A 24,154-nucleotide genomic window follows, 5' to 3' on the forward strand; every position below is an offset into this window, starting at 1 on the left:
CTGCGGCTTGAAAAAAAAAAAAAAAAAAAAAAAACTTGAAACGCAAAACGCAAAACGCAGCCTTGAATCCAAACACATTCATAGATCAACAATGCCAATGATAGGGACAAGAGAAGGGCATAGAGACTAAGAGAGGTGCCTTCGACATTCAGTTTTGTTATTTCAATTCTAGTTCAACTTGTAAAGACAATACAAATTTGACATGCTTTCCCAACTGCAGATACAAATCTCAATACTAGTGATGTTAAAACAATTTCTTTCACAACATATTTCACAATTGTTGCATTGAAAAGTTGTTATTTCATAAGTCCACCACTTACACAACCATAATCATGTCGGGTGAGCAAGAGTCACTTCGTTACAATACTTACTTATATGCTAACAGGTCACAATTTGGCCATGTAAATTTATTGTTTACTGTTAATGTAACTTGTGACCTCAAACAATTGTGGAAAAAAAATGGTATGAAAATTTGGGCCCCTAGACTTATTGTCAATATTTGTGTTTGAGGATCCCATTCTTGTGATACATGGAAGACCCTTGGAAATTTGCTTTCTTTTGAGACATTGAGGCGGAAGGGTAAAGAGTACCAGGGAGAATTATGTATACTACAAGCGGGATTTTGACCGTATAATGCCCATATTTCAAAATGATTGCTCCAGATATGATTGGCTGTTGTGCATGTAGAGTTATTTAGACCCCTTAAAACACAAATGGATTAGCCTAGTTAACAAGCCAAGTTATTACTTAGTCCAAATTCCAGATCTAGGTTAACACAATCATATGATCATATCAATGTAAAGTGCAGAATATAAAAAACACAAAGATATGATAACCCAGGAAAACCAAACTGGTAAAAAACCTGAGGAGGATTTAACCTAGCTATCCTTAAGGTAAACCTGAATCCACTATGAAAGAATCGAAGTTTTTACAATAGCGACTTAGACCACTAACATCCTATTGCTACTCACTAGTAGAAAAGTTACTGACACGACCACGTGCAAGCTCCGAGACCACGAACTCTTTCTTTCTTGGATTCTCCAGCAAGTACAAGCACTCCCGCTTGTGTATTGTTAAGCTCTTATGGTAGCAACTGAATGATCATTAAGTTCTTGAAGAAATCTCCTTCTTGATAATCCTAAACTTGTGTGAAGGCAAGCACATTTCAGATCTCACAAGAGATTCACACAAACAGCAATATGAGCAGCCTAAAAAACATGGCTAGGGTTTTCCTTTTATACATAGGGCAAAACATAAAACCCTGCACATCATATGGGCTTAGGGCTGAGTTGGAAAATCTGTAGAAAAAAAAATCTGCACGAATTTCGATCGGTCGAGTCAAATTCTCGATTGATTAAGTCAGGCAGAAATGCACAGTAACTTTTGTAGTTAACTCGATTCCAACTTTACATGAATGATATACTTTGAGTAAGTCTAAAACAAGACTAAACACCTGTTTTGATCATGGTTTGCCAACAATACACATTAGAGTTCTAATACATTAGTTCCTAAGTACTTAGAACCTAACAAACTCCCCTACTCCCCCTTTGGAAATCCGTGACAAAACACAACTAACAGCTCAAAGTTTACAAAGAAAAGCCCTTTACAAAAAAATGCCCATAATACCAAATTCAATCCTAACTACTATCCATCAGTTGCAAGTGTAGACAGCAGCTCAATTGAATTGACCTGTATATTTTCTGAAACACTAAACAAAATGCATAAACATATGTGTGGAAAATACAAGTAAATAAAATAAAATCTTGAATTCACAAAACACAAAATAAAGACATATAACAATGACAAACTCATAGACATAAGTCAATAAGTAGTGAAACAAGAAACATATAAAAAAATGAATGTATCTCCCCCTAATAAGAATACATCAAGAGCCAAAAAAGTAAATACAAAGTGAGGCACCTAGATACAATCTAATCTCCACAGACTCACAAAAAAAACTCTCCAAAACTCCCCCTGACTAGATACAATCTAATCTACTCCCCTTTTTGTGACTGAATGCCAAAGGGCAAATCAGAAACCATCATCAAAAGGAGGTGGTGAAGACAAACGTCTAGGAACTGCCAAATCTGCTCACAAAGCACGAATCTTATCAAGGATGTTCACCAAAATCTGACCATGAGCCACCTGGACGGTCACGACAGACTTCAAAGTACGACGAATGTCAAAGTCATCCGAAGTAGATGGTGGAGGGTCAGCAGTAGCAGCATCACTTACAGGATCAGCAAACTCCTTACCAGAAGGAACACCTGTAGAAGAAGAAGGGGGTGCAGTACTAGAAGGCTCAACTCTAGGACGTTTAGAGCACTCTCTCATCTGAGTAGCTCTCTGCCTAAGAAAAGTGGCACCTATGGGAGCAATAACGCGTACGGGCTCAGAAGCGGGGAAGTCAGACAAACCTAAAAACAACAAAATCCTATGAATGAAAATAGGATGAAAAAGAGCATGAGCCATAAAGGAACTCCTATAAACTTCGTTCAAGGAACGAAGAAATAGATGAGAAAAACTAATAGGAGCATCGGTAACTAGAGCATACAAAAATGCACATCGCTCCAAAGAAATGGTGGCAGATGCGAAATAGGCCACAAGGAATGACACGCTATCCTAAAGATAAGATAGGTAGACTTAGTGAGCTCAGCAGAAGAGATCCAAGGATTAGAACCCCACCGGATAGAAGTACTAGTGATGTATGACATGATGTCGTCTAGGGGAGGAGACACATCGTAGGGGTAAACAGGATGCTGAACAAGAGGCACCTCAAGAGCATTAGCCACTACAGAAGGGATAATGGTTGATGAGCATGAAATATATACAATAAATTCCTTACATATCTACATATTTAGCCTTACTTTTATGTTATTTTGTTACTGATTATATAATATCTTTGTGTTGTAGGTAACAAGAGCTTTTACATGCAAAGTGGGGCTAAGCCAATTGAATCAAGCCAACTTTCATCTAGCCAAACATGAATTCAAGAGAAGACCAACCCAATTAAATTCAAGTCCAAGTGGAGCAAGGAATCAAAGGAAATTTGCACCAAATCCAAGTCCAATTCGGATTAGGATTCCAACATGGACATCAGTAGTATTTTTGGCATAACTTTCGAATCAGATATCCAATAGAGATGATTCAAATTGGGATGGAAATTTAACTTAAAGGGCTACAACTTTGTAGTTTACCAAAAGTCCAAATTCTGACGTTAAATGGGCCAAAATCGTCGGTTAAGTGAAGCCTAAAAATTTGAGATTTTCTCTAAACGAGAATAGGATTCCTTGACCTATTTAAAGGCTCTTTAGGAAAAAAAGAAAGAAAACCAGAGAGGAAAAGGGGGTGCCGCATAGAAGAACTTGTTTTGGGAGTCATTATGAAGAGGAGGATCTGAGGACAAAGGCGAGAGCTTCATGTTGATCAACCGATTCAGATGAAAAACATAAGTTTTATTTGTTTTCTTTTCAATTTTATTATGAACCAAATTTATTTTCTAGAGCGTTGATGTAGTCTAGCAATGAACACACAATTTATATTTTGAGTTATTTTATTTATAATATTTCCATGATTGAGTGTTTAATTCTTATTCTTAATGCTTACTAATTTTTTACGAATTATTGTTTGATCAATTGAATTACAATGAGACCAAGAGGTGATTTGTTATTTTAGTTCTAGAATTAAACATCATTAGTTGAGCGAAAGTAGAGATGCTTTACCGTGATTAGTGTGATTTTTCAGAAAATTCAAAGTACGTAATGAGTCTCTAATTAATTAAATTCACATAGAGATATGGAATTGTTAGTTGAATATATTTTTGATATTATTCGAGGGAAGATATTGAATAGGAATTTTTAATCATCAACGGGAGATTATTAGAATTTAATAATTAGGAAGAATAAGTTGTGTGGGATTTGTTAAGTGAAATCAACTGCTCTAGATCCATTCTTATCATATTTTTACACTTTTAGATTTTTGCATTTTGTTAATCTTTTATTCGTAGATTTATTTTTATTGAATAGTTTAATTTAATTTAGATAGTAGAACATTCCATTTATTTTCGATTTTTCAAATAGTAATTAATTTAGTGAATTTCAGTATTCAATAACATAGTTATTCCCTGTGGGTTCGACATTCGTTTTCTAAAAATACTTTACTACTTGTTACGATTCTATGCGCTTGCAGATTATTTTACGCGAACAATGGTGTACTCATCACCACGAATCCAACTCCTCACAAGAGTGCCGGAATCATAGGGGTGAATAGAGAGGTTCGAATAGAACTCTCTAATCAAGATGACTGGAGGCGGGGAATAAAAATCCAGAAGAGGCAACCAGCCTTGATGCTCAAAGTTAGCCCTAATGGCAGGATCAAGCTCATCTAACAAAACCCTACTCTCAGCCCAAATCTTTCTCTTAAGGTTAAGGGTCTCAAAGATCTCTTGGTGCTTCGCACTCAAGAATTTGTCACTCTCAAAGGAAGGGTCAGAAGTGAAGGTGGATGACCTATTGGCTCTAGTCTTCCTAGGCATGGTGCTAGAGTAGGGACAGAGACACAAGAGAAAGAGCAACACAAAACACAAGGGCAGACTGCAAGTTAGCATAACAAAAATATATAAAAAATCTATATGATGCATGAACAGATAAATGTCATGATGCATGCTCTAATGTAGTGACAACAAGTTCAATTTTTAAGTTTAGAATCACAAAATTGGCTTGAGCATAGAGTTTAAAACATAAACTCCAAAATTTTGAAAAACCACTTGTAGAAATTTTACTCAATTGACCAATTGATCATCACACAAGTTAGGTAACAGTTTATAATGATAAAAAATATCAAACCAACAAGACAATTTCATCAATCAAACTCAATTTGAACAAAATCCCCAATTTGGATAAAATACAAGCCCTAGAATTTTCAATTCTTCACAAAACACCAATTTGATCAAATTAAACACCATAGATCATGATGATAACATTGTAACACAAAAACCCATTGATCAATTTTAGAAAATATGGCTTGAAACATCGAAAACCCCAAAATATTCTGAGTTCCAAAAATCTCCCTTAAGTGCATGAATATATGCATGAAACATGAAATAAAATGCAAAAGAAAGGGTATAAAGGTCTTACCAGCCTTGGGAGAGAAAAACCTTGCAAAAAGAACGGAGGAAAACAACAAAAATTTGGATTGAAGCCTTGATCGGATCGTATAGAGAGAGAAAAAGTCGAAAATCTTTTGAAAAGTTAAAATAACGCATGAAAAAGAATCCTTTTAAAAAAGTCTCTACACGATTTTCGATCGATCGAAAAACAAATTCGATCGGTCGAAAATACTTCGATTGATCGAAAACCAATCGAGCACCGATCGAAACAGACAGAGGTTGACCAAAAAAAATTTAATTGCAATTTCGATCAATCGAAAAACAGGTTCGACCGGTTGAAATTATGGAAAACACAATTTTTGAAAGAATAGAGCAATTGATGCAAAAACTCCTCAAAACATTGAATGTTATGTATAAAATGCATGAGTATAAGATGAAATACTTTTCAAAAACACATGTTTTGAACTTAGTTTTCCCAAAATTAAGATTTTCAAACATTTTCTTTGAATTCTCAAGCATCAAATCTATTTTGCATAAAACTCAAGGCATTTTCAAACTTGGTTGGTCAGACCAAAAACACACACAATAACATGTACAAAGTTTAGCAAAGGGCAACTTGTGTAGTGTGTGCAACTAGCAAAAACTTGAGATACATGTGTGGTGATATGTAAGTGGAAATCAACCACAAAGTCTACAAAATTCATCACAAAGAATTTGAAAGAGATTATCACCTAAAGAGTTACATCATATAACTCCCACATCTCCTAGATCATAAGCTTACAATCATGTAAGTTTCTTGATTTTGCCTCATAACGCACACACAAATTTTATTTATTTGATTTAGCATGAAGTCCAATAATGTACACACCAATTTTAAGCAATTAAATTGAGACTACACCTTATGTTCTTTTTGTGCATGTGCTACACTTTCTCAAGTACAAAATCTTATGATATGCACTAAGGTGTTCATGATTGGCTAGTGAACAGTGGTGAGGTGGTTATTTATGCTTTTCTCAAAAGGATCAAGTTCGACAGTGAAAGACATGTGACTTCAAGATCAAGACAAAGTAATAAAAAATTACAAACATCTTCCCACACAACATGCACTACAAAACTTTAACTAGTAAAGTGCAAGAAATAAGCTCATCCAAGCTAAACAAAGTACATAGACATATTGTGTGAAAATAAATTGATCAACCTTGTTTTCAAAACTAAGAAAATAAATGCAAAACGCATATTGCTTCCCTTTTCCCTTTTATTTTTATTTTTTATATAAAAAAACAAAGATAATCCTAGAATAAAATGCGTGAATGTTATGCAATGCAAATCCTAGAAAAACAAAGAGAACAAAAAAAAAACAAAAAAGATGGTCACAAAGAGTAGAGCAATGAAGCACAAGGACCATGTCAGAAAGACTCAATTAGATTAAGCCTTTTGCATCCAAAGCCTTTTAGATGCACCTCAAGCATTGAAGTTCTTATTCATATTAGAATGATTTCCAACTCCAGAATTGGAATAAAGGTTTAGAGCCTTTACCAACTCACCAATAAGTACCATAGGATCTTGTGCTTGAGGCACATGTACTTTTGGTTTGTTTGCTCTCTTAATAGCTTGAAGCTTGTAACAGTTTGGACGAATGTGCCTAGACTTGCCACAGAAATGACAAACCGATGCAGGCTTATCATGTGACTTGTTCTTAGAAAGGGTAGACTTCTTAGGTTTAGATTTTTTCAGATCAACCCTAATCTTCTTGAGAGGTGAAGCTTCTATAGGTTTGACAACCTCACGCACAAGGGATTTGACAACCTCACTCACAACCTCACTCACAGGGGGTTCAGAAGAAGATGAAGGAACAAAAATTGTGGAATTTGGTGCAGACACATTGATGCTTTCTACAAAACCTAAACCAGTTTTTTCGGAAGGAGACTTTTGAACACTCAACATCTGATCAAGTTTAGTTTGTTCTCTAGCAACGGATAGTTCATGTTCCAAAGATTTGACTTTATCAAGCAAAAGCATATTCTTAGTCTTCACATTATTCAAAAGTTCAATAGCATCAAACAAATTCACAAGCAAATTTTTCTTATCAAGCTCAAGAGATGCAATTTTCTTTAAGCCTAATTCAACACTCATGACATCCTTTGCAGCAACTTTGCAAAGTTTATTGTAGGTTTCTTGAAGAGTTGCATCCTCAGAGAGTTTCCCATCAGAAGGGTTCTCTTCAACAATCATACTTTCATTGACTACAGCAGTAGCAGTGATAGCAATGAAGTTTCCATCCTCATCACAACCAGACTCATCATCAAAAACTTCATCATCACTTAGGGTTACAGCCATAGCCTTACCCTTAGACCTCAAGAATGTTGGACATTCAGATTTCATGTGACCATACCCTTAACATCCAAAACATTGAGGACCCATAGAATTATTAGAAGATTGACCTACTTTTTCTCTAGGTTTTTCAATTTTGTTAAGTGGGATCATTCTTCCTAAAATTTCTAGGTTCATCAGTGTTTTTACCTCTTGCCATTCTATTTCTATTTCTAAGGAAATTCCTAAAGTTCTTGGCAAGGTAAGCTATCTCTGAAGTAGAGAGTTCATCATCAAATCCACCAGTATCAACATCATCAACAGACTTAAGAGCCATTGATTTGGATTTGCTAGTTTTGGGTAGGTTCAACTCATAGGACTAAAGAGATCCTACAAGTTCGTCAACAGGGATGGAGTCCACATCCTTGCTCTCAGTGATGGCAGTCACTTTGGGTCTAAAATCTTTAGTTAAAGATCTAATAATCTTCCTAACAATTTTAGGTTGATCATAGATTTCACCTAAGTTGTATGCAGAATTAACAATGTCATTTAGTTTAGCATAGAATTCATCAAAAGATTCATCATCAGACATCCTAATGCTTTCGAATCTGGTTGTTAATTGTTACAATTTATTGATCTTAATTGCCTTTGTGCCTTCATGCACAGTCTGGAGGATATTCCAAGTAGTGTGAGCAAGCTCAACATTAGAGAATCTCTTAAATTCCTCCATAGAAACAGCATTAAAGATAGCATTCATAGCTTTGCTATTGAAGGCTGCTGCTTCTTTTTGAGAAGTTTACCACTCACTCACAAGAGTAATGGGCTTCTCCCATCTGTATTCAACGGAGTTCCAGACTCTTTCATCAATGGATTTCAGGAAAGTTTTCATCCTAACTTTCCAGTAAGCATAATTATTCCCATCAAAGTGAGGAGGAATAATAAGAGAGTGTCCGTGTTTCATGACAACAGGGGTCAAGGATCAGCTCTGAGATCAAAAGATCTACACACAAGAGCTACCCGCTCTGATACCACTTGTAGAGTTATTTAGACCCCTTAAAACATAAATGAATTAACCTAGTTAACAAGCCAAGTTATTACTTAGTCCAAATTCTAGATCTAGGTTAACACAATCACATGATCATATCAATGTAAAGTGCGGAATATAGAAAACACAAAGATATGATGACCTAGGAAAACCAAACCGGTAAAAAACTTGGGGAGGATTTAACCTAGCTATCCTCAAAGTAAACCTGAATCCACTATGAAAGAATCGAAGTTTGTACAATAGCGACATAGACTACTAACATCCTATTACTACCCACCAGTAGAAAACTTATTGACACAACCACGTGCAAGCTCCGAGACCACGGACTCGTTCTTTCTTGGATTCTCTAGCAAGTACAAGCACTCCCGCTTGTGTATCGTTAAGCTCTTATGGCAGCAACTAAATGATCATCAAGTTCTTGAAGAAATCTCCTTCTTGATAATCCTAAACTTGTGTGAAGGCAAGCACCTCTCAGATCTCACAAGAGATTCACACAAACAGTAATATGAGTAACCTCAAAAACGTGGCTAGGGTTTTCCTTTTATACCTAGGGATAAAACCCTGCACGTCATATGGGCTTAGGGCAGAGTTGAAAAATCTGCAGGAAAAAAAAATCTTGATGACTTTCGATCGGTCAAGTCTAATTCTCGATCGATCGAGTCAGGAAGAAATGCACAGTAACTTCTACAGTTAACTCGATTCCAACTTTACATGAATGACATGCTTTGAGCAAGTCTAAAATAAGACTAAACACCTATTTTGATCATGGTTTGCCAACAATACACATTAGAGTTCTAATACATTAGTTCCTAAGTACTTAGAACCTAATAGTGCAATCTTTGGACCATAAACCTGCATTATAAATGATTTTTTCTCTCCAATGGCAGAGAATGACAACATAGACGGTTCCATAGTAACATTAATAGAGGCTTGTATATATGTACTAAGAGTGTAGGTTGAGTTTGGTGGGCCAACATTGGTGACTGTCCTAGTGAATATAGCCATAATCTGCTGGCCATCTTCCATGGCAACAAAGAATGAAGGATAGTTAAGGTTCCATGCTCTTCCAGGCTTTGAGGTAGTGTAAAAGCTGTTGTTGTCTCCTGTGATGAGTCTTAACATGGTGGTATTGTAGCCATGCATGCATAGAAAGTTTATGTAGTCTGCCTTATATGCATCATAGACGAGCCTAGGGTTTACTGCTTGCAATGGGTTGATGTGACCGGATCCATAAGCAAAATTCAAGGTCTTCATGTTTCTTTGGGTCCACAATATAAGCTATTCATGACAAAGGTTAGGTCATTGAGAGAGAGTAGACAATGATTTATAATGTTTTTCATATCAGTGTGGCTAATTTCTTTCATAATCTATAAGGTTCAATGCTTCCAACAAAATAGTAGATAGCAAGGCATGTTTAATTAATCTTTATTCCATTTTCTTGGGATTTTCATGTCAATTTTATAGTAAAATTAGGGGAATTTAACATTTTCAGTAAGGCAATAGTCTTGAACATAATCATGTTCTAGAAGTCAAGTTTGTTACTTCACTTGTGGTCATAAAGGCAGATTTAATGGCAGCAGGTGACTAGTTTGGATGGGCAGCCTTAACATAGGCAGCTGCACCACTAGTGTGAGGGCATGACATTGATGTCCCAGAAATTATGTTGAATTTGACACTCCTAGTGTCATCTTGGTCCATGGAAGTTGGAGCCACAAGAGGCCAAGCAGCAAGAATATCTACTCTAGGGGCTGTGAGATCAGGCTGCATATATATCAACCAAACATAATTATAACATATTAAGCCATGTTCTAAAACTAAAACAAATATTATAGATGGAAACAATTTTGTAAACTATGTACTAATTTTCTATATCACCTTGAGAATGTCTAGGGCAATAGGGTTGGGTCCCCTGGATGAAAATGATACAACATTAGGTGCCATGACATCCTTCCATGTCTCACAAACCAGAATAGTGGCTGATAATGCTAAAAATCGTTAGTAAGCTGCACAGTCCTCACATGCCTGAAACAACACCTGCACAACACCAAAAAGAAAAAGACCTCAAGAGAGTACCGGTGTGGTAGTGGCCTAATACCTTCCAAAGGTTAAGTTAGAGAGATTGTCACAACTCTAGAGTGCCAGAGTTGGGATGAGTTATGTGTGCCTGTTTTTTGAAGGGTTTGGCCTTTTTATAGTAGTGAGAACTGACCTTGGTTCCTTGGTGGAGGGGAATGTTTCCTTGTAGAGAAGATCTTCATGAATGTGCATATTTCATGGGATTCTTTCCATATGAAGATTCTGTTGCTTAGGGTTAATCGTGAAGCGTAAGTTATTTCCATTTGAAGTTCCTTGAGGACCAAGTAAACCATGTGGGTGCCACGTGGTGCTAGCCATCGTCCACGTTAGCGTCCGTCTACCATCCTGTCCGTCCATCATGGTTAGTCCGTACGTCGTCGTGTTACCCACTCTCTTCATCCATCACCTTAGTGTAACCATCCAAAATCGCTTTTGTAAAATCTAATCGTCCATCTTAATTTTATCCCCTTCAGCTGCCCCCCACTCTATGGGTCCGTTTCTATGTTTCCTAGATGGACCCTTAGAGTGACAGTTCAACACAGCTTTTTAGGAGACGCGTCTTGATTGGACAGGCTAGACTAGTGCATTTAATGAAATAGGGGCACATGGCACGTTCCTATTAGTTAATCGCTTGAATCGATGTGTCCCTTCGTCTTCCGTGCCGTTCCGTCTATATATATCTACGGCTTGCCCTTCTCATTTTTACTTTCCGTAAAATTTGAGAGCCAGAGCGTTACCATCTATTGTACTTTTTCTATTGTTTCTTAGAGGCCATCTACCAGTTTTACTCGTCAGCTATATGACATCCGTCTCTTCCATATAATCTTCAACAGGTAAGCACCCGTTGCCCTTTATCATTTTAATTTTTAATTTTTGTTTTTTAGCTTGTTAGCTCGTTGTCTTCATAGACCTATAAGGAGTCTTAGGGTTTACCCGTCACGTGTAGGTGACAGATGTCTAGTCCATTGAGTGATCAATCGTGGGTCCGCGATGGAGCAGGCTATGATAAAGTGTACCCGTCTGGTCATGACGACCCTAGCATTTCTTATGATGAAAGGGATCCGTCTGCCAATTCTCCTATAGAGGAGGATAAAGATGTGGATGTGGTAGGTTCAGAGGGAGGCTCAAGTGGTGGTTCAACCAGTTATAATGTCATTTATGTTGATCCTCCTGTCCAATCTGTGATAGGCCCAAACGGCCTCAGGGAATTCATTATCCTCCCTTTGTAAACGGTGAACGATTTTAACTCATTCGTCAAGGAAAGGCAGTTTGAAACCTTTAGGGATAGGTATTAGATCCTAGCCAACATTCCCATCCGTCTACCTCGAAAGTCCGAGAAATGTTACTACGACGAGGTTAGAGATGTTGGTGTATACGAGCAAATGTTCAAGGCTGGATTCTGATTCCCTCTTAGTGCTCTACACTATTGCCTTCTCCAATACCTCGGAGTTGCCATCACCCAGATCTCCCCAAATGCTTGGAGGGTCTTCATAGGTGTTGAAGTCGTCTACGAAGTTTTCAGTGACGGGGTGCGAATGATGATGGTGGAGGAGTTCTTTCATTGTTATCGTCCGTCCGAAATTGTTCAATCCAGAGGTATGTACATCTTCCTACCAAGGAAGCCTGTACTTAGGTTGGCATGCGACACTCCAGACTCCAACAAGAACTGGAAGAGTCGTTACTTCTTCATGCAGGGTGACAACTGGATGTGTCTTCCTGACGATCAGGAGTTTATGCTTGTGGACAAAACTTGGGGCATAATGCCTCCGTTTGGTAAGGATCCGTCCTCTTTGAATTCCATCTTTTTATTTGCCATCTCTGTCTAACTGTCCTCGCTTTTTTGCAGCCCAAGACCGTCCATTAGTGACCTTGGAGCAATGGAGTTTTTTGGAAAAAATATTTGTGATTAAGTTAAAGAGAAGGACTTGGGCCAAGCTCGTCACCTTGAACACAATCCACTGGTACTGCGACGGTCCCCAACTGACCAAAGTTGCCTGTCGCTACAACGATCAAGGTAAGCGTAAGACCGTCTCCCTTAATCATATTTTTTTACCAAATCGCAATTCGACTAACTCGTTCTTTCCGTCCATGTAGAAATGGAAGACAGCAGACGGAGGGCCTTCATCAAGGGTGATTAGCCCCTTAAACCCGTCGCTCAGATTTCTCCGTCTAAGAAGAGGCTGTCGAAAAAATCTGATTGTCCCCCGAAGAAGCCTAAAATAACAGAGCCAACTGTCGGGACAAAGACCGAAGCTGAGGAGATGGCCATGCTTCTTGGCTCGGGAAAAGGCAAGGGCTTAATGAAGGGTCAGGTTCCGGATGCCCCAAAGCCACCCTTCCTTCTCCGCGAAGACTCCCAGTATGCCCATGAACAGTTGTCATCCATTATCAAGGGAGACGACTATGAGGATTTAGGCAATCATGCGATGGAGGCGATGGGGGAGACAGGGCTCTTCAGCGCTATGGAAGTAAATTTTTTTTTTCCTTCCGTCTCTTTGTGTTTGTCAACATATGTTCGTCTCCTTTTTAACCCTTCCATTGCTCTGCAGGGCTTGGTGATGATGAAGGGTCTAATGGACTGTTGCCTCTCCCATGAGACAACCTTGGAATGGGTAGGACATGGGCAAAGAAGACGGCAGCAGAACTGGAAGAGCTGCAGGCATGGAAAGTGGTCCAAGAGAAGAAGCTTGCTTTGTCTGAGCAAGTGAGGGGTGAAATAGAGAAACAGACGGAGGTGTTGAAGAAGGTCTTGGAGGACAAGGAGAAGGAAATCACGAACTCCAAAGACCAGCTCCGTTAGGCTAAGGAGGATGCGGCATAAGAGTACCGTGACTTCGACGCCCTCTTAGCGGAGCTTGGAAGCTCATTTGCTGACGGATTTGATAACTATTTACATCAAGTGAAGGCATTCTATTCGAATTTGGACCTCAATTACATCTCTATAAATCCTCAAGCCTAGATGCCAGCCCAGCCCATCTACTTCGAGAGTCCCAAGGAGCTTTTCAATGATGACATCGTTACTAGCGAGGAAGGGTTGTCTTCTACAGCCCAAAAAACTCCTGTCGATGACCCGAAAGCCAAGGATGTAGGAGATTAAACTATGTTAAATTTAGATTTTCTTTAGTTTTCTTTGCAAAAATTTCTTGTAAGACAATCTTTATTTGACTGTCGCCTATTTTTAGGCGGGATCATGTTGACATTTCGCCTTTCATTGGGCTTTTTATAATGCATTGGTGCTATTGATCATATATATGTTTGCCATATACTCGTCCTTTTTATGCTCAATGGTTGAATCCGTCCATCTTATGGACTTAGTGAATGTATCACATCTTTTTAGGTACAGTGAATGTAGCCCATCCTTCTGGATGAATTTGTCCACTCCTGTGAACTTTGTGGGAATCCTTTTAGGATTGTCCGTCCACTTTATGGACTTAGTGAATGAAGCCCATCATCCTGGATGAGTTCGTCTACTCTAGTGGTTTTGGTGATAGCCTTTTAGAATTGTCCGTCCATTTTATGGACTTGGTGAATGTAGCCCATCCTTCTAGATGGGTCTGTCCACTTTTGTGGATTTTGTGAATAGAGCTCATCCTTTTAGGAATAAACTTCATCCTACGCAGGATGATCCATCCACTTTACGGAGTAAACTTCATTCTTAGTACTCACTAACTTAATTTCACCCTTTTTAGGATGATTTTTCTAGTTTATGGATTCGGTGAATAAACTTCATCCTTCTTAGGATGATTCGTCCAGTTTATGGACTTGGTGAATAAATTTCATCGAAAAACATTCAATGTGTTTTGAATAAACTTCTCTTATTATGATAGATATGCAAGTAGAATATTGTTTATGAAAAACAAGAAAATTTCCCTTTGGGCTCTAAAAGTACCATAGATAATAATAAAAACTAAAGCTATCACTTGAAAAAATAAACTGGAAATGAAGAGTGTCGGCAGTTGCGCCCCTATCTACTGGTAGTATCTTTTTAGGTGTTCTGCATTCTAGGGATGCTGTAGCTTTTTTCCATCCAATGTCTCAAGATAGTATGTGCCCTTCCTATGCCATGATGCGACCTTATACGGTCCTTCCAAGTTGGGTCCTAACTTCCCATGAGAGGGGTCCTTGGTGGCACCCGTTACCTTCCTCAAGGCGATGTCTCCTTCCTTGAAGTCCCTGTGTTTCACCCGGGAGTTATAGTGTCTGGCCATAAGGCTTTGGTATCGTGCTAACCTTTATTTAGCCGCCGCTTTGATCTCATCTACTAAATTGAGCTGTAGACACATCGCCTTGTCATTCTTCTCCTCATTGTGGTTTTCTACCCTATAACTATTGAGACCTTCCTCAGCTAGGAGGACCGCCTCGCTACCATATGCAAGTCAAAACGGTGTCTCTCCTGTAGGTGTTCTTGTCGTCTTCTTGTATGCCCATAGTACACTCGGTAACTCTTTCGGCCAGATACCCTTTGCCCCCTTGAGCTGAGTCTTTATGATTTTCAGCAAGGATTGGTTCATGACCTCAACCTATCCTTTGGTCTAAGGGTGTTTAGGCAACGAATAATGGTTCTTGATCCCAAGCTGTGAGCAGAAGTCCCTGAATGCCTTGTTATCGAACTATTTCTCGTTGTTTAAGACTAGGACCCTAGGTATTTCGTATTTGCAAACTATGTTTCTCTATACGAAATTGCGTACATTCTTCTCCATGATGGTGGCTATGGCTTTGGCCTCTACCCACTTGGTGAAGTAGTCTATGCCGACTAGTAGGAATTTTAGTTGCCTGACTACTGTAGGAAACGGTCCCATGATGTCAAACCCCCATTGAGCAAAGGGCCATAGGGTTGTCATTGGAATGAGTTCCTCCATCGGTTGCCTTATGAGGTTGCCAAACCTCTGACATTTGTCACATTTCCTAATGTACGCTTGAGCATCATTCTGCATAGTGGGCCAGTATTATCCGGCCCTAATCAGCTTATGGACTAAGGATCGTGACCCCGAGTGGTTCCCGCATACTCCTTCGTGGACTTCCTTCATGACGTAGTTTGCTTCTTCGGGGACAAGGCACCTCAGGTAGGGGCGGGAGAAAACTCTTTTGTATAAGACATCTTTAATCAGTATGAATCGTACAATGTAGACTCTCAATTTCCTTGCGGTTCCCTTATCATCGGGAAACAAATTGTCCTTTAGGTAGGAAATAATTGGCGTTGTCCAATTTTCCTCGATTTCTATCTCCTGCATGTTGACTACATTTATTATTGGTGAGTTCTGAACAAAGAAAAGTACCTGGCTTGGGGAAGGCATGTTATCTGCTGACGCCGCCTTGGCAAGACAATCTGCTTGTTCGTTCTCCTCCCTTGGGATTTGAACGAATTCTGCATTGATGTTGCACATCCGATTATTCACCTTTTCGAGGTACTCGTTCATTCGTTCTCTTCTGCATTCGTAACCGCCGGTAAACTGACTAGTGACCACTTGGGAGTCGCAACGTACTATCACATCCGTTGCCCTTGCTGCTTGCGCGAGATCTAGTCATGCTATCAGAGCTTTGTACTTAGGGTCCGTTTGGATAGAGCTTATTGCTGAAAACTGAAAACTGAAAACTGAAAACACTGTACCAAAATAATTTTTAAATGTGTGAATAGTACCGTGGGACCCATTTTTAATAAAAAAAATTTTGTAAAGTGAAGTTTGTGGGTCCCGTGAACAGTACACGGGACCCACAGATGGGCTGAAAAGTGAGCAAATGCGGCTCCTGTTCATGCACAGTAGCATGCACAGTAGCATGAACAGTAGCCTCTGTCCCCCCTGACCCGTGCATCAGGAGGAAAAAAAAAAAAAAAAATGCAGCAGCAGCAGACGCAAACGTAGATAAGCTGTATCCAAACTCCACCTTAGTCTCATTGTTCGTTATGGGGAAATCAAGTCTCATGCACTAGACCTCGTCTCCTTCAGGGCTGAGAAGCATTATACTGGCTTCTCCTGCATGTTTAATCGCCGACCTGTCTGTGTATATCACCCATCGGGGGTTCCTTTTTGCCCCTTGCTCATTCATGTGGGTGAATTTAGCAATGATCAGCGATAACTTGCCCTTTTGTGGCTGTACGTGGATGATACTGTATATCAAACTCACTTAGCTCGATCGTCTATAGCGCCATTTGTCCAGCCACCTCCGGACTGCTCATTGCTCTTCGCAACGGTTTTTCTGCCAAGACGACTACAATGTGGGCTTGGAAGTATGGGTTGAGCTTACGCGTTGCAGTTACCAACGTTAGGGCGAGCTTTTCTATAGGTGGGTACCTTTCTTCTGCCTTTTATAATGCTTGGCTTGTGAAGTATACGGGTTTTTGGGCCCCGTCCTCTTCCTTGACTAGAGCCGCATTGATAGCAGTTGAGGAGACGACCAAGTAAAGGAAGAGCTCCTTTCCTGGTCTGGGTGGGCTTAGAAAAGGTGGGGAAGAAAGGTATGCCTTTAGATCCTCGAATGCCCGTTGACACTCGGTTATCCATTCAAAAGCCTTTTTTAATATACGGAAGAAGGGGAGACACTTATCCATCGCTCTTGAAACGAATCTATTTAACATTGCAATCTTACCGTTCAAACTATGTACCTCCTTGATGGTTTTTGGTGGTGCCAACTCCATGATAGCCCGACTTGTCCGGGTTGACTTTGATACCCCTTTAGGTCACCATGAATCCCAGGAACTTCCTAGTTGTCACCCCGAACGTACACTTGTTTGGATTTAGCTTCATGTTATAGTGCCTGAGCATCTTGAATGTCACCTTTAGGTCGTCGAGGTGGTCATCCTCTCGTACGCTTTTTATTAGTATGTCGTCTACGTACACTTCGACGTTCCTTCCAATCTAGTGCATAAACATCTTGTTCATAAGCCTCTGATACGTCGCGCCTGCATTCTTAAGGCCAAACAACATCACCTTATAACAGAAAAGCCCCTGGCTTGTGATGAAAGAAGTCTTCTCCTGGTCAGCTTCGTCCAGCTTTATTTGGTTGTACCCAAAAAATGCATCCATGAAGCTTAGTAGCTGGTGTCTTGCTGTTGAATCCACCAAGAAATCAATCCTTGGGAGTGGGTCGCTGTCTTTATGCATGCCCTGTGTCTGTGAAGTCCACGCATATCTTCCACTTTCCGTTGGCTTTCTTAACCATTACCACATTGGCTAGCCAGTCGGGGTAGTACACTTCCTGTATGAATCTTACCTCCTGCAACTTGTGAACCTCCTCTGCTATGGCTAGGTCCTGTTCTTGAGTGAACACTTGCTTCTTTTGGCTGACGGGAGGGAAAGAGGGCGATACGTTCAGCTGGTAAACAATGACTGAAGGGTCAATTCTGGGCATGTCTTCGTGGCTCCAGGCAAATACGTATTGGTTTTCTTTTAGAAATGATATTAAGGCCTGGTGGATTGCTAGGCTAGTAAGAGATGAAACAAAAGATACGGTAGAGCTAGGAAAGTTATTGTATGAGGTCTATCCAATGCTAGATGCAGAGGCGCATAATAGATCGATATGAACATCATGAGCTGTTCCATAATAAAACTAGTTGTTGCTGATACTTTCTTCTCAATTCCTTCTTCTATAACCCGAGCTTGGAGAAGGAAGAGATAAGAGGGCCCTATTTTGGTCATTTTCTCGGGTTTAGAGTTGTCAAGGGGGACCTCTTCTATTTCTTCTATTGTATTCGGCACCGTTCATTGTTCCTCTATACATATTGCCGGTAAGTGGTCGTCCATTTCTAGCATGGCGATATAGGATTCGCGCGCCGCTACTTGATCACCCCGTACCTCTCCTACTTCGTACTCGGTCAGGAACTTGATCATTAGGTGGTAAGTGGAGGTTCCAGCCTTCCATGAATTGAGAGTAGGGTGGCCTAAGATGGCATTGTAAGCAGATGAGCAGTCTACTACCAGGAACGTAACATCCTTGGTGATCTGCTGGGGGTAATCGCCAACTGTGACGGGCAAGGTGACTGTGCCTAGTGGGTACACCCTTGTTCCTTCAAACCCAACGAGTGGTGCGTTAGTCAGAATCAGTCGTTCTCTCCCAATCCTCATTTGCTAGAATGTTGGGTAGTAGAGTATATCGGCGGAGTTGCCGTTATCGACCAGGACCCTATGAGTGTTGTAGTAATCAATCCATATACTCATGACAAGTGCGTTGTCATATGGGTGATGGAGACGTCGAGTGTCTTCTTTCGAGAACCTAATCACTGAGTCATCCATGCGGGACCAAACTTGTTAGCTGGATGTTCTGAACCAATCGAAGGTAGGTCTTGCGCGCCCTCTTAGTTGTACAGGAAGTTGCTATGCTCCCTACAATCATTCTTATATCTTCGACGAGTGGTTTGGGGCGCTTGTTTTCCCTCTAGGGGCCCTGCTCTTGTGGCTAGTCCGTCTTCTCTTTGCTTCTGAACCTCTACAATTTCCCCAGCCTGATTAGGGCTTTTATCTGCTGCTTCAAATCGTAACATTTGGAAGTATCGTGGCCATGGTCGCGATGGAAGTGACAATACTTATCCTTGGACCTCTTGTTGGGATCACCATTCAACTTGCCAAGAAACGTCAACGATCCTTCATCCTTTATTTGCATTAGCACCTGGTCGATCGGAATGTTCAGCGGAGTGAAATTTGTGAATCTCGCCGAAAGGGTCTTGGAAAGTCTATCTTTTCGCCTGTCACCCATCCTCATGGCCTTTTGTCCTCTCTCCTATCTTGACTCTTCCTGCCTTTCTCTCTTTCTAAGCTTTTCTTCTCGCGTAAGTAGCGCGTCTTTCGCATTCATGTATTTGGTAGCCTTGTAAAGCACATCCGACATAGTCTTTAGATCGTTCTTGTTTAAAGAAAACAAAAACTTACCCTTCCGTAGTCCATTGGTGAATGCTACCACAAGTATCTTGACATCGGCTTCATCAATCGAGAGGGCCTCTTTGTTAAAACGGGTGATGTAAGACCTTAGCATCTCATCCTCTCACTGCTTAATGTTCATTAGGCATGTGGTTGCCTTTTTGTATCTGTGTCCCCTAATAAAGTGTGAGACAAACTGGGCGCTTAATTTCTTGAAGGTACTAATGGAGTTTGGCGTTAGCCTGCTAAACCACACCCTCGCAGGACCCCTAAGTGTAGTGGGAAAGGCCTTGCACATGATTTCGCCTGCTATGCCCTGCAGATGCATGAGGGTCTTGAACGTCTCTAGGTGGTCTAACGGGTCCTTCGACCCGTCGTAGGCCTTTATCTGCGGCATATGAAACTTCGGCAGTAAAGGAAATGAAGTGACAGGTACGGTGAAGGGTGAATCTATCCAGTGCACCAGATCGTTGAGATCATTTAGCACCTGCCCTTTGAGGGCGTTCATCATCAAGTCCATCTGCTCCTTCATCATCTGCATGTCTACGACCAGGTTCGGTAGGGCGATGTCCGTGGCTATCTGCCTGCTCATAACATTACTGCCTTCCGGCCATTCTCAATTCTGTTTGGTGTTGTTGCGCTGAAGGCTATTGCCTTCCTACTCCCCCTTTTGGTCTTGAGGCTCGGTGTCCCTTTGGCGCAGTTGCTCTTCCAAGTCATGGTTTTGCTTGGTCAGGCGTTCGACTGCCGCTGCCAGTGTCTGAATTTGTTTCTCAAGAACCGCAGTACGTGGTTCGTCTCCTTAGGTGTTGGTGTTGGTTGCCATTGAGCGGATAAGCACCATGCAACCTTTTTGTCGGGAAAACAGCAGCACGACTTACCTACTCTTTCCCATAGACAGTGCCAACTGATGATGCTGAAAATCGTCAGTAAGCTACACAGTCCTTACGTGCCCGAAATAACACCTGCATAGCACCAAAAAGAAAAAGACCTCAAGAGAGTACCGGTGTGGTACTGGCCTAATACCCTTCGAAGGTTAAATCAAAGAGATTGTCACAACTTTAGAGTGCCAGAGTTGGGATGAATTATGTGTACCTGTTTTCTGAAGGGTTTGGCTTTTTTTATAGTAGTGGGGAACCGACCTTGGTTCCTTGGCAGAGAGGAATGTTTCCTTGTAGAGAAGATCTTCATGAATGTGCGTATTTCATGGGATTCTTTCCATATGAAGATTTTGTTGCTTAGGGTTGACCATGGAGCCAAGTTATTTCCATTTTAGATTCCTTGAGGACCAAGTAAACCATGTGGGTGCCACATGGCGCTGGCCATCGTCCACTTTAGCGTTTGTCTATCATCCTGTTCGTCCATCAAGGTTAGTCTGTACGTCGTCGCATTACCCACTCTCTTCATCCATCACCCTAGTGCAACCATCCAAAGTCGCTTCTATAAAATCTAATTGTCCATCTTAATTTTATCCCCTTAAGTGGCAATTAGAGTTCTATCAAGGGTTCAAAGTATTTCATTACGATAATGAAGAAAGTAAGCAATGCATAACGATTGATTTAAAGATAATCAGTAGAGAAATTTATTTACTCAGTTGATCTGATGTAGTTTAAAATTGTGAGGCCATCTTCTACACTAATTATTGTTGCTGGCAAAGGGAAGTTGTGAGCAACATCAGTAATGGGTGAGTGAGCCATAATGATTCCCACACCATTGGCTAATAGAATGCCAGAGCCATCGACGACACCTTCACAGAAAACAATCTTTCCTTGTACTTTGTATGAATTCATGGTACCATCATTGCAATATTTTGAAATATCCGGGTCAGCATCTGCAGAGTAGTTTGTGGCATCTCCACCCCAAATCAAGGGAAGTGGTGTTCCATTGAGGTTGAAGCTATTAATGGCGATACCCTTCATTAGATCATTCAAAGATTTAGTATGGTATTAGTGAAGATTACTCTATTGAAATGCTATCTTTTGAATAGAATAAGTTCAATTGAAAACTCACTGTATAGACTTGTCCATTGCCAAGCACAACTTGGGCAACCAATTTTCTGTCAATGGTTCTGACAGCAACAGTTAATATCTAAGGTGCGTGATTGGCAAGGCTTTGTGGGTAAGGCCCAGAGTTTCCAGCAGAAGCTGAGGTCAAGATGCCTTTTCTCATGGCATGGAAAGACCCAATAGCAATTGGTTGTCTGAAGTACGGAGGAAACCCAATGAAACCAAGGGACATTGAAATAATGTCGACTCCATTGCTATTGCATCGTCAAATGCTGCTAGGACGTCTGCTGAGTAACATCTAGATGACCAGCAAACTTTGTACATTTCAATCCTTGCACCAGGAACTCCACCTCTTGCAGTTCCTTCAGCTAGCCCAAAGTAGCTTACTCCAGCTACCTCCCTCCCTGCAGCTGTCGAAGATGTATGGGTTCCATGACCCTCGGATTCCCTTGGGGATTTTATGTCTGTTATGCCATAGAAGCCTTCACTGTTGTAGTAACGAGCTCCAATGATCTTGCTGTGATTTTAAAATTTATTTGTAGCTATCTGAGATGAATGCCTAAAAGATTAATGTAGTTTTTATGTCTTAAGTTTGTGCCTCAAGTTATGTATTAGTAACCTGTGTCCCCTGTCCCAAAAGGATCTTAGACAATCACTTATGATTTGAGTATCAAGTATTAAAAATCTTCAAAATGTACCGACTCATCTTTATTTGTTTCAATTAGGATTGCAACCTTTTTTTAGTTGGTGGTTATTTTCCATTAATACCAAAAACTGCACAATGGTATCTCTGCTTAATAGTCAACGCCTTCAGATAGTCACTAACATGGCCGATTTTTTTTTTCTTTGAAATTTTCTCAATTTCATTAATTCTTATTCATCTAATGAGTAATGACTAATGATGTTTAGACCCATGGCAATGCTCACATAAGTACGAGGCAAAAAGAGAGCTCACTTGTTACAGGTGAAGTTGGCACCTTGGCATTTACCCTTCCATCTACTAGGTGGGGAGCTGAGTCCATCATTGAAGCTATCGGATTCTGGCCAGATTCCTGTAACACAACAGATGCGAAAAATTTGCAAATTTTAGCATTTGCTTGATTTTTATGCAAAGAAAGATGATGACAATTGTGTGCTTAATATAATAATCTGTGTCAAGAAGCCCAATAATGACATCTCCTTCATGAGGGCTTCCAACTTTGCCTTTGGAGGGGAAACCCATGAAGTCCCATGACCTTGTAGCGTGAAGCTCTAGTATTTGGTTTGGAAGCACTGAAACTTCCATTTCTGCAACACATTTCGACTGCTTTTAGCACACAAACGGTAGTAAAATTTCATTCCTTGCCACTAGTTTGACACTCACCCAAGAATTTTGCAGTTTCTTCATCAGTTAATTTTTCTGCAAATCCATTAAAACTCTTCCCATAACTGTAGATTAGTGACTCTTTGGCGGTTGAAGTACTGCAATTTGAAAATACAGGTATACGCTTGAGATAATTCAAAAGTTAAAGCTGTTATGGGAAGGAATTATATTAGGAATGAAGCATGTTACACTATGAACAAGTTAAGCCTTTTGGGTGGTTTCCAGTTATAAAAGCGATGTCCTTGAAGTGTAATTCTGTTTTGGAGTGTGAACTAGAAGTCTCTTGATTATTATATAATCTAAAAATGTCACATTGCTCACACTTTGCAGCTCAATCTAAACTTTTCTCCAAACAATTGTTTAGATTGTCTGTCACTGTTTTTGTGTGTCAATCTCAATCATGTCCAAGATCACTATTTGGTTCCTGTTGATACATCTTAAAATAAATACTCGTTCACTCAACATAACGCTATCATGCACCATAATACCTTGATAGATATAAGTTGCCTTTGCATTACCACATATCAGCTTCTAGGCTCTAGCATGGTTATTAGTTATTACAGTAACTGTACATAGCTTTTAATCGCCATAGTTTTGAACTATTATAACTCCTAACACTAATTATAGGGTGTTAACTGGAATACTTGTGATAAATTATGACATTAAGTAGTGACAGGCTAAAAGTTATAAAACCTTCCCAAGTACTCTCTCTAGCATGGAATGATGCGTTGATGCGACAGAAAAATCTCCTTGAGGCTTCTCTCCCATGTATACAGTGTGAACCTGTACGTAACACAAACTCCTTAATAAAGAAACCATGTTGAATTACTTTGGACATTAAAAGATTAAATTTAAACTATGAAAACCAATGTACCTTCCTTTCCTGGCCATGGCAACTCATCAGAAGAGCTGCAAGCCATAATGTGTGCAAAAGAATATGTAGCATTGCCTTGGCCATTGGTATTGAACTTTGTTCACCTGTAAGAGTGTTAAGTTGATGCCTTACGAGATAAAACTCTATGGTATTTATACAAGAAATGAAAACTTGAAATATCCGCTAGCCGTTTCTACCATCATTTGTCAAGCTTCGATGAAATGACATCTTTTGCTGTTTCTGTTTTGTTATATGTCCCCAAATTATTGTCACCAAAATATGTTTAAAAAACATTATATATATATATATATATATATATATATATATATATATATATATATATATATATGAAGAGCTTGCTATTGCCAATTTGAAATGACCAAATTATTAAGCTGATTATATTATTTTTTTGGTCGTCTTTTCACTTCAATTTTCTTTTGTCACTAGCTCAAAAAATGTACAATTTTTTAGGCATGCTGTCATGATAATTGTCCGAGTCTCCCTAGTTAGAGTTTCACCATTTC

The 24,154-nt window shown here is 39.9% G+C and overlaps 1 pseudogene; it reads right to left on the reverse strand.

The window, feature by feature from the left end:
- Window positions 1-492: 492 nt before the first annotated feature.
- On the reverse strand, window positions 493-23,714 carry LOC142612087 (subtilisin-like protease SBT4.3; annotated as a pseudogene).
- Window positions 23,715-24,154: the final 440 nt, after the last annotated feature.

The sequence above is a fragment of the Castanea sativa genome, chromosome 10 (genome assembly GCF_040712315.1).
Source record: "Castanea sativa cultivar Marrone di Chiusa Pesio chromosome 10, ASM4071231v1".
In the NCBI taxonomy this organism is placed as follows: Eukaryota; Viridiplantae; Streptophyta; class Magnoliopsida; order Fagales; family Fagaceae; genus Castanea; species Castanea sativa.